We start from the raw sequence: 11,793 nt of genomic DNA on the forward strand, positions 1-11,793 counted from the left end.
GCTACTACTGCTAACTGAAGCCGATCGATTGGATGAACAATGAGCGTTGCAGGGGGGTTTGGATGAACAATGAGCGGTGGAGTTGCCTCTGGATGAACAGGACCCCGTGGTGTGGAGGGCTGGATGAACAGTAGATGGTGGAGGGGTGCCCGTGGAGGGGTGGATGAACAGGACCCCGTGGTGTGGAGGGCTGGATGAATAGTAGACGGTGGAGGGGTGCCCGTGAAGGGGTGGATGAACAGGACCCCATGGTGTGGAGGGCGGGATGAACAGTAGACGGTGGAGGGGTGCCCGTGGAGGGGTGGTTGAACAGTAGCCGGTGGAGTAGCGCGCGGTGGAGGCTGGATGAATAGGAGCCCGTGGAGGCTGGAGGAGGTCGACGGTAGCCCGTGGAGGCTGGAGGAGGTCGACGGTGGAGATGAACAGTGTCCCGTGGAGTCCCGTTTTGCGGTACGCCACACCCCTCCCGATGAACAGGACCCCCGTTTCGACCGTAGCGCTCCAACACAAGTCCGTTTCGTCCGTTTTGCGGTATGCCACACCCCTCCCGATCAACAGGATCCCCGTTTCGACTATAGGAGGTCCGTTTCGTCCGTTTTGCCGTACGCCACACCCCTCTCGATCAACAGGACCCCTGTTTCAACCGTAGGAGGTCCGTTTCCTCCGTTCTGCGGTACGCCAGGCCTCGTTTCCATCGCCTGTTCCGTCCAAGCCGGTTGGCTCCCACGCGTTGCGTTGCCTCCCGATGAACACGACGCATTCTGTTGCCTCCCCATGAACATGACGCATTCTGTTGCCTCCCCATGAACACGACGCATTCTATTGCCTCCCCATGAACATGACGCATTCCGTTGCCTCCCCATGAACACGAGCCCTTGCCGTACGTATGCGCGACTAGGTGTTCGAGACCCCACCCGTATGTACACATACGTGGCCGTATTTTCTTTCTTGCACCCTGGCCGCTGTACGTACGTGTACATGCTACGTGCGCGCCTCTACTAGGACACGTACGCGCCTCTACTACGACACGTGCATGCCTCTACATCGACCAGTATATATGTACATACAAGTTCGCGACTAGAATGACAACGCTACGTACGCTTCGACCAGGTGGGTCCCGACTGTCAGGCAGTTCCTTGCATGCAAAAATGTAGCTGGTTGGTCCCAGCAGTCAGAGGGGCGAATCGTTTTTTTTTGCCCGGAGGCACTTCCTTTGCGCGCGAAGATGTAGCTGGTGGGTCCCAGCAGTCAGGGGGGCGAATCGTTTTTTTTTTGCCCGGACGCACTTCCTTGCGTGTGAAGATGTAGCTGGTGGGTCCCAGCAGTCAGGGGGGCAAATCGTTTTTTTTGCCCGGACGCACTTCCTTGCGTGCGAAGGTGTAGCTGGTGGGTCCCAGCAGTCAGGGGGGAAACATTTTTTCGCTAAATATGGTGGCCCGTCCGGTGGTTCCCCACTGTCAGGTGGAGGAATAATTATTTTGCACGTAATAAGGAGGCACATCCTTGCTGCGGCCGTGGACCCAGCTATCAGCCTCTCCACGTACAGTCCACGTCAGATGGAAGCCATTCCTTGGCCACGTTGACCACGCCACACCGAGAGCACCAGGGCGGTGGACGACGGCGAGGCCTAGGAAGGGGATGACACGGAGCCGGGGAAGACGCGGCAATGGATGCCCATGCGCAGAGGAGTACGAGGGTTCACTGGTTCGCTGCGGTGTGAGGCTGCCATCGCCGCAGAATAACAGGGGGTGTGGGTGAGTAGAGGGAAGGCCTGGCCAGCGGTGGGAGTAGTAGGGGGTGGTGAGGCCTCCGCCGCATCGCAGCCGGCCATGGGAGGAAGGAGCACGAGGCACGACCGGCGCTGGTTTGGGCGGCTGGAGCAAGAAGACCAGAGGTTGAAGAAGCACTACGGCCATTGGATGGACATTGTACGGTCACTGGAGCTAGAATCGTGCATATTGACTAAGTTGACAAAGCCCTCTGTCCCCGTCAACTTAGTACGCCCACAAGTCAGCCTGCCACTATACTGGGTCCCAGCTAACAGGGGGAGTATTCATTTTTTTGTGCGTAATAAGGAGGCACTTCCTTGCGTGCGAAAATATAGCTGGTCGGTCCGAGCTGTCAGCGGCGGTAACGTTTTTTTCGCGAAATACTGAGGCCCTTTAGGTGGGTCCCCGATGTCAGGTGGAGGAATCATTATTTTGCGCGTAATAAGGAGGCATTTCCTTGCGTGCGGCCATGGACCCAGCTGTCGACCTCTCCATGTACAGTCCACTTCAGAGTATAACAGCAAGGAAGACTCAGAAGTTGTTTCCCACGCGGAGAGGAGTACGACTAAACGAGGGTTTACTGGTTCGTCTGCCATCGCCGGAGAATAACAGTAGGTGTGGGTGAGTAGAGGGATGGCTAGGCCAGTGATGGGAGTATAGTGGGGCGGTGAGGCCTACACGGCAGCACAGCCGGCCGTGGGGAGGAGGGAGCAGGCAGTCCCGCCGGCGCTTGTTTGAGTGGCTGGAGCAGGAAGAGCAGAGATTGAAGAAGCACGACAGCCGTTGGATGGCCATCCAACAGTCACTGCTTGTGCGTCAACCTTTTTTTTAGGAAAGCCTCAAATCTGTGGAAAACAGCATACAACCCATCTGCCATTATTTTAATAATTTACAGCCCATTTGCTAATTCTTAAGGTTTTTTTGGAGCCCATATTCTTTTTGTTCGCATTACAGCCCATATTGTGGCCACGGTTAACAAATTATACGAAATTTTGCAAATTTTGGTGCGGTCCAAACTGTTTTTAATCTTGAAATTTCGACTCACATTCAAACTGAATTTAAAACTAAACGTATATCAATATAAAATCCAACAAATTCTCCATGCATAAAAATTAATGTAATTTAAAATCTCGAAATGAAAAAAAGATATTTGAAACTAATTGCCGCTTTGATGTGTTTTAAAAATGTACAACCCATTTCTCGTTACTGATGGACCATTTTCTCGGCCAGCCGAATGAAAGCTCTCCTCGTCTTGAAAGATTTGCAGCCCAACAGGCCTGACAAAGCGACTTACTTGGCAAATCACAAAAAACTGGGTTGTGGCCATGGACCTAGCTGTCAGCCTCTCCACGTACAGTACTCTTCCGATGGAAGTCGTTCCTTGACCACGTTGACCACGCCGCGCGAAGAGCAGCACGGCAATGGACGACGGCAAGGCCTAGGAAGGGGACAACACGGAGCTGGGGAAGACGCGGCAGTGGAAGCACGCGCGGGAAGGAGTACGAGGGTTCACTGGTTCGGCTGCCGTCGCCGCAGGGCCTGGCCAGCGGTGGGAATAGTAGGGGGGCGGTGAGTCCTCCGCGGCAGCACAGCCGGCCACGGGAGGCAGGAGCATGAGGCACGACCGGTGCTGGTTTGGGCAGCTGGAGCAAGAAGACCAGAGGTTGAAGAAGCACTAGGGCCGTTGGATGGACATCGTACGGTCACTGGAGCTAGAATCGTTCATATTGACTAAGTTGACAAAGCCCTTCATCCCCGTCAACTTAGTAGGCCCACAAGTCAGCCTCCCACTAAGGTGGGTCCCAGCTAGCAGGGGGAGTATTCATTTTTTTGTGGGTAATAAGGAGGCACTTACGGTGGGTCCGAGCTGACAGCGGGGGGGGGGCGTTTTTTTCGCGAAATATGGTGGCCCGTCAGGTGGGTCCCAGCAGTCAGGGGGCAAACGTTTTTTTCGCAAAATACGGTGGCCCGTCCAATGGGTCCCTGCTGTCAGTTGGAGGAATCATTATTTTCCGCGTAATAAGGAGGCACTTACTTGCTGCGGCCGTGGACCCAGCTCAGACTCTCCACGTACAGTATACTTCTGATGGAAGTTGTTCCTTGACCACGTTGACCTCGCCGCGTTCCGTTGCATGCATGCGTCCATGGGCGTGGTGCGTCCCCACTGTCAGCCTCTCACGTACAGTCATCTTCCGATGACTCTCAGTTGTTGACCACGTTGACCACACCGTGTAGAGCGCACCCAGACTGGAACGACCCGGAGATGGGGAAGACGGGGCAATGGAGTCGCAGATGGAGAGGAGTGGGAAACTTCACTGGTTCGGGTGCGCGGCAGCAAGAATAGAGGTTGAAGAAGGAGCACGGCTGTTGGATTAACATCCAACGGTCCAGCTGGTAGAATCATTTGTTGATTAAGTTGACAAAAAGTCGTGCGTACACGTCCGCTTAGTAGGCCCACAAGTCAGTCACCAAATCTGACGGGTCCCAGCTGTCAACGGGATGAATAATTTTTTTCACAAAACAAGTAGGCACTTCCTTCCGTGCGAAGATACAGCCGGTGGGTCCCAGCTGTCAGGTGGAGGAAACATTTTTTCAGCTTAATAAGGAGGAACTTTCCTTGCGTGCGACCATGGACCTCGTGGGTCCCAGCCGTCAGGCTCTCCACGTACAGTCCTCTTCCGATGACTCTCGTTTGTTGACCACGCCGCACCGAACACAGTGAGGCGGTGGACGACGGTGAGGCCCTGGACGGGAATGACTCGAAGAGGGGAAAATGCAGCAGTGGAGTCGCAGATTGAGAGGAGGAGAAGCGTTATAACTGGTTCTGTTGCAATTCATATCAAACTCAGGTTCACAGGACATTTTCATATTCATAGCCAACATTCACTATCAACAACTCAAAAGATTCATATATACACAAGCTCAGCATATCTATGCATCCAAATGATTGATAGATCACACAACAATATTCATACATAATTCACAAAAAGATTCAGATATACACATGTTCAGTATGTTTATGCATCCAAATGATTGAGATCATGGACGAACTTTAATTACCTAGGGTACAGACTGGTAAATGGTGTTCAATCAGAGGTACTTCTTGCTAAAATTAGTTCTTGTACGAGTAAACTTTCGAGTACATAAGAGGCAGCATAGACAATCTGAACTTTGCTTGTAGGTTTATCCTCAAATAGTGGCCTCGTGCCGACGGAGGTTTGAGCAACTTGGCCACTACTTTCATCCAACTAGTTTACTGGTTCATCTTGGTCCTGTATCTCACCAAAATACTACATTGCAGACGAGATAGGAGGCGGTTGAGAAAATGAACCACCCAAATTTTTTGTGCAGTTCAACTGAAATGGAGCATCCTTGGCGTGCAGACTGATTAAGTCCCAGATGAATATATACATCAACCAACTTGTATGGAATCTTTAGACTCCATGCCATATAGTTCGCTACCATATGTGCCGATAACCAAAAGGCACAAGTTGGGACCAAAGACTGGACTGCGTTTTTTTGGGCTATGCACCAAGCAATATTTTTGGTGTTCACTATCCTAATACTTGGAGTTTGGCAATTGGTTGACGCCGGTTGATACTCGAATGAATATAGGCACTTCTTTTCAACATCGATGCTTGTCTGAGTGAACTTTGAAGTACATAGCAGCAGCATAAGTACGTGTCCATCTGATCATTTTGTGCAGTTCTACTGAAATCACCCGATGTAATGATTTGCCTGCGAGTTCAGGCTCCAAATTACTCCTTTATGAAATCGGCAAACAGTATCACAATACCAAATTACCAATACATATGACAGGCACAATAATCAGGATAAAGACCAGTACCAACCTGTGTGAGGTAGCATATCAATTACTATTTCCTTTGACTGGAAGCCGAGATAAGCCAAGCGACTGACAGCAAAGGAAGAAAGCAAGTGGAGATTAGCGACTGACAGGAAAGGACGGAAGCTATCGAGGCAATGAAGCACCCAAAGTTTTTGTGCAGTTCCACCAAAATCGAGCATCCCTGTTGGCACATATACTGAGAGAGTGAGATTACTATAATAGTGGGACTAGTTGATGAAACATACACTAACAAATAGAAGCACCCTCATTATCTTAATGGGTAAAGTTAGCAACATAGTAGTCTTGCTTAAAGAGAGGTATTAGTTTATTTAATCAGTGCCAATTAGCTCAACTCAACACTCAAAGCATTGCCGATTATCATAGGTTGCAAAACTTAGAAGTGCAAAGATAAAGGAGTTTCTCATGATAGTAGCACGATACAAATAGAGATGACAGCAAACTAATATGGATGAAGGCCTTAGGCCCGTACCAACCTGAGAAAAAAAAGCTTATTCATGTAGTCCCATAAGAGATGATAAAGCACTCACTGGAATCACACAATAGTATATATTTTTGTGCACTTCAAATGTATGGTTGAAATTACTCTTGTTTACCAGTGTTGAGATTATATCGAAAGATTATCAAGAACTTCCAGCATAGTTAAAGCACTGGCTGGGATACAGTTCATTGTATTGTCTTGTGTAGTTCCACTAAAATGTATGATTGGCACAACATGATCCCTGTTTGCACAAGTAGGAACAAGGTGAAACCTTCATTAGCTTAGTGAGAAAGGATAGGAAGACATTAGCATATTACTCAAACAGTAGCATCAAATTCATGATGGACAATACGCAAAACATTGCCTCATTGAACCAATGGCAATAAATTGACATGCAAAACAATAGCACTATTATGTCATGACACTAATAATATTCCCTCTCTACTCCACCACATGATTCACCTCCATAGACAAATATTCACACGTACATGATTCAGCATAGGTCCTACTAAAGATTTATTTAACTCCAACAGGAAAATTAGGCAGTAATAAATTAGTGGTACTTAAGTGCTCCTAATTAATTAAGTGAGACAGCAGAAGTGGAAGGGCTCCCTAGAGGATCGTCTCACATGTAAGGTAGTCGTTGCCGGAGCCCTTGAATAGCCTCGACTGAGGCCTATGGCTTCAGCAAGATCTCCTTGGCACTGTTTATTCTTCTTCTTCTTCCTCTTCATGCTATGTTCCTCTTTCTCCTCACCAGTTGGTGAAACCAAGTACATGATTGGCCTTCTAATTGAGAATTGGTTTTGTCAGTGAGGGAGTACAAGTGTACTAGTAAAAAACAGCATTATTTTCTTAGGGCAGTCGGAAAATAGAGATGAACACATGCATTAAATATCACCCTTACCTAAAGGAAGGTTATGGCGCCAATATGGATGATGAGGATTGGAACACAGATCTCCCTTTGTGCAGTTCCTCCAAAATGAACCAACTGTTCCATCTGACATTCCAGTTAAACAGCACAAAAGTCACTTCTTTTAAGAAGAGTTTTGTGCAGTGCACCAAAAGGTCACAACAACAACCAGGTGAATTGGATATCCCTATTTGCACAAAAAGGCACAGAGGAAACAGTCAGAGTCTCAAACAATTACAGGCTAAAACATTTGGCTAAACTTGTCAGAGTCTCAAACAATTATAGGCAAAAACAGTGGCACGGCTTCATTTTTACCAGGAACATTATATTAAGAACAGCTAAGGTTGCGTTCGGTTCATAGGTTTGGTGCAGGATTTTCGTAGGAACACAATTCCTACCGTATTCTTTCCCTTCCAACCGTTCGGGACACGGGAAAGGTGAATAGTGTTTCATAGGAAAGCTGGTCTGGTAGTACTGATTCCATCGGATTAGAAACATCCACGCGCTACTCATTTTTTGGGCGGAAGCCCAAGGCAGGCGCTCGCTGCCATGCGTTAGACAGGTTGTTGTGCTGTGTTTGCCGGAATAAAAAAATCAACCTATGTGTGGTACGTGAGGTGAGGACAAGAGTAGTCACTGTGCAGCTGAATAAACAAATAGCATCTCATACTGCCAAGCATGCTACTCTAAAAAACAAATCTTTACATTTCGTAGTCCATCCGAACACATTCTCTTGAGAGTTTCCTCCGGTTCGCTGTTCCATAGTTTTATACCTACATTCCTTTCCTATTCCTCTATTTTCATCAAGACCTATGTTTTCTGCCCCTTTATTCCGACCGGAGCCTAAATATTTGGTATAAGGGCATGGGACAGTGGGTGCACCAGCAGTACAGCACCATGTACGTAAACAGGGGCATAAAGTGGTGATTCATAGTTTGTTGCCCCGAGAAACAAACATCCAAGAAACATATCTGGGTTGGTCCCATTTTTGTTCACTCTAGCCACCTACTCCTATGTGTGGATAGCAAATCTAGTCCTAGTCATACCACTGTGTACAGCGTTACCCCTATATTTCCCTTTTCGACCAAGAGACCGGTTGGATGACCAGTCTGTACCACTTTCATCCCCTTTCCTTCTTGTTTGTACCAAGTCCGATGTACATACTAAATTCCCCCACCCCCACTTTATTTCAATGACAAGTATTTTCGGACGGAGGGAGTACAAGATTCGACTCCATGAAGTAGCTTTACCTCTAACAATAGAAGGAAAAAAAGGTGACGTTGGACCATCCGATCGAGAGGGTCTGAGAGGTAGAAAATGATGCACATGCAGCGACATAGCGAGCTGGGGAAGTAGAGCTAAGGCGGTTTCGAACGAAGATATACCTGAAGGTCATCGGGATGTGGATAGGTGGGTGGCGGGAGGCCGGATCCGCCCACAGGAAACAACGAAGGGATCGGAGGACCTCCCGCGCCGGCGCTCGGCCAGAGATAACGGTGCGGCCGGTAGTGGGTCTCCTCCCTCACTGTCGACGACGGCCTAAACGCTTCCCCTCCTCCCGTTCACCGGCGGAGCGAGATACGTCCGGATCTGTAACTAGCAGTGAGGATAGAAAGCCAGTGTTTTTTGAAGGGAGAAATGCAGGGTTACTACCCCTATCTTGTTTAGATCTGGAGAGGATGAGAGTGTGCAAATAGAGCAGCCCTAGCAAGCAAGCGCAGAGGCTCCGGCCTATATATAAGTAGTGGGGTAGTTTTCCTTTTTCACTCCATCAAAACAATCATTTAAAATTGTGTACTATACTACATGCCAGGTCGCGGTTTTTTTTAGTTGTTGATTGTTTTTTGAGATAGCTACCCGCTTGTTCCAAGTGGTGTTATGGTGTGCCAGGTCGCACTTTGTATCGTTCAAGTCTGGTAGTACTACAAGTCCCTCCATTAAATGAACAACCACCCCCTCGTAGTGCCACCTATGTGAGGCTCAAGACCGAGTTTGAGGAGATAGTCGCCGTTGAGAAGCAGTATTCCCCTGGCAAGGTGATGGTCCCCATCGAGGACGAGGAGATGGCCCCCGAAGGGATGAGATCCCCCGGTGATCTGTACAAGGTAAAAAATAATGGCTTATTACCATAGTTGTGGTTTTTGATTATTTGCAATGTGCTTGCTTTTTGATTATTTGCAATGTGCTTGATAATATGTTAGTGTTGTGCAGGTGCCGGTGGTTGTCCTTGATGATTCCGATGTCGTGGCCCATCCTGTTGGCATCTCCCCGGAGATCGATTCCTATACCGCTGTCCATCCTGTGGACATCACCCCAGAGATCAATTCCGATGTCGCGGTCAGTCCTGTGGACATCGCCCCAGAAATCGATTCCCATGCCACTGTCCGTGCTGTGGTCATTGCCCGAGAGATCGATGACAAGAAATAGTTGGTCGCGCTAATCCTTCAGGGTAGTTTGCATTGCCCTGTGTTTAATTACCAGAACAATGCGTGTTATCAAACCATCTTAGGGCTAGTGCACTGTCTTGTGTGGGCGGATCTTGCTACTTTTGTTTGACAGTGAATCATGCGATGAATCATGCGAACCCTCTCCGAGTTATGGAAACAGATGTATCCTCACCAGCTTTCGATGTAATATACGGCATGCTTAGATGTAAGTTTGAACTGTTTATCATATCAGCAGGGCTTGTTTGATGATTCTTTGTGTTAGTAGGCTAGCTATTGTGCGAGCTATAGTACTTGCAAAACACTCACCAAAGAGAAAGGTTGGGGCTGATGAGCTCGTGGTACGCTTATACTTATCCCTCGTCGATCAACCAATAGCCCTAGCTCCTAAAATTGTAGGCTTAGCAATCGATCAGACAATAGTCGACATACATTCTGGCCTCATTTGGTTCATAGGGTAGGAAAATTGTAGCAAAAGTACAGAGAACGTGCAACACAAAATCATAGCAGTGCAGAGACGTACTCCTTCCGTTCCAAAATAGATGACCTAGGCGGGCAAGTTTGGCCTAGTGAGTTTCAGTGATATGACGTGGTACAGTGTCGTCCAGTCTTCGCGTGTGGTAGCAGTATTGCGGGTACAGTAAGTTTTCTTGAAGAAGCGGAATTCAACGAAGTCATGATGGTTCCTTCGTCCGAACAACTTACGGTGGGAAAGGTTGGGCCTGCGATACGACAGGGGTAGACCAGGATAATTTTGTGCATGGCAGGTGGACCAGGATGGTCGACGTCCCACATGTCGGCGAATGAAAGTATTCTTTCCGATATAGAGGACGAGCAACGAGTATTCATTGTTTATTTTTGATGAAAGCTATTGTCTCCACTGTTACTCCTTGACTTTGTCAATGCCTCTCTCTCCTCCACATAAGCAGGGACTACTTGCTATGCATGCAGCGGGCAGCTGGCGTCTTGAGGGGCCAGGGCGGTGAGAGCGGGCTCCGGAAGCAGTCTGGACTCCAGCATGGCCCACCTCACATTATCACCATATATTTCTTGGAGTCCATGCGCGGCGGGCGGGCGATCTCTTCTCCCTCACCCGTTTCTCTCTTCTCAGCCGACGCCCGCCGAGCGATTAGATTTCCGCTATCGACGGTTTATTCAATTATGGTCCCACATGTCAGTGAAATTGCAAGACAACGCGTGTCCCCTTTGGTGAGCGGCGTGTGAGCCGGACTGTCGGGGTTGCGACGCGTACGAGTCGTAAGTGTGCCGCCTTTTCCTTTAGAACTTGCGAAGCGTAACATTTTTGCGCGATCAATCGATAGAAATCCAGAACAAAATGACGAGGAAGGTGCTTTCCCGCTCGTTAAGCGGGCTAGTTCGAGTGATATGACGTGCTACAGTGCCGTCCACTTGCTCCATTTTTATGTAAGCAAGAGTTTACACTCGTACGCGGGAGGAGTGCGAAACACCACGGATCTGATTTTGATCGAGGGATAACTGTTCCCTGCCAAATAATGGAGGATTGTTAGCGATTATAGCATGATAGTTAGGGCATCTCTAGCGCTGGCCCACAAATTTAAACCGGCATCTGTCCGAGGACACTGATGGATGCCATCCGATGCTGACCGCATACCTTTTGACAACTATATGAACTAACCGGACGAAATTCGTGCAAACAAAGCAAATTTCAAATTAACCGGATGAAGTTAACCAGATGAAATTCATTACATTTCGAAAACTTTTCCTACAAACTAGAGGAAATTCATTACAAATTTCACACAAACCATACTAAACCTACTGTAAACCTAATCTAAACGATCACCGGCGCCCGACCACCAAGTCCGGCCATGAACCCGAGAAAGCCGGCCATTGCCTTTGCCTCCTCCTCATCCGCCTCGATAACCTCCTCCTCCGGCCGGAGCACAAGGTTATGAAGATTTCCGCCTCCACGTCGCCGTCAATCGACTAATCGGCCGTCGATGTTTACCCCACCAAGCTTGGCGTCGACTGAGTGGAGTAGCGGTGGCTTTCCCAGGACCAGAGCAGCGGCGACCAACCGTGTACTACTCTTCCTCGCTGCCGGCTGCGCCCGTGCATGCACGCCGGCTTCGTGGTCGTGGCGGCGGAGGGCGGCCCGGGGGGTGCCGGCGATCTCCTTTGTTTGCTCCTGCGGTAGTATGTCGAAGAGAGCTTTGGAGCGTGCCCGGAGCGGAGACGCCGATGTCCCTCGTCTGCTCCTGTGACAGTACATCCAAGAGAGCTTCGGAGCGCCACGAGGCCATGGTTGAAGTGGTGCTGACAGAAGGAAGGGACCGGAGGAG

Source organism: Triticum dicoccoides, chromosome 3B (genome assembly GCF_002162155.2).
Source record: "Triticum dicoccoides isolate Atlit2015 ecotype Zavitan chromosome 3B, WEW_v2.0, whole genome shotgun sequence".
NCBI classification, from domain to species: Eukaryota; Viridiplantae; Streptophyta; class Magnoliopsida; order Poales; family Poaceae; genus Triticum; species Triticum dicoccoides.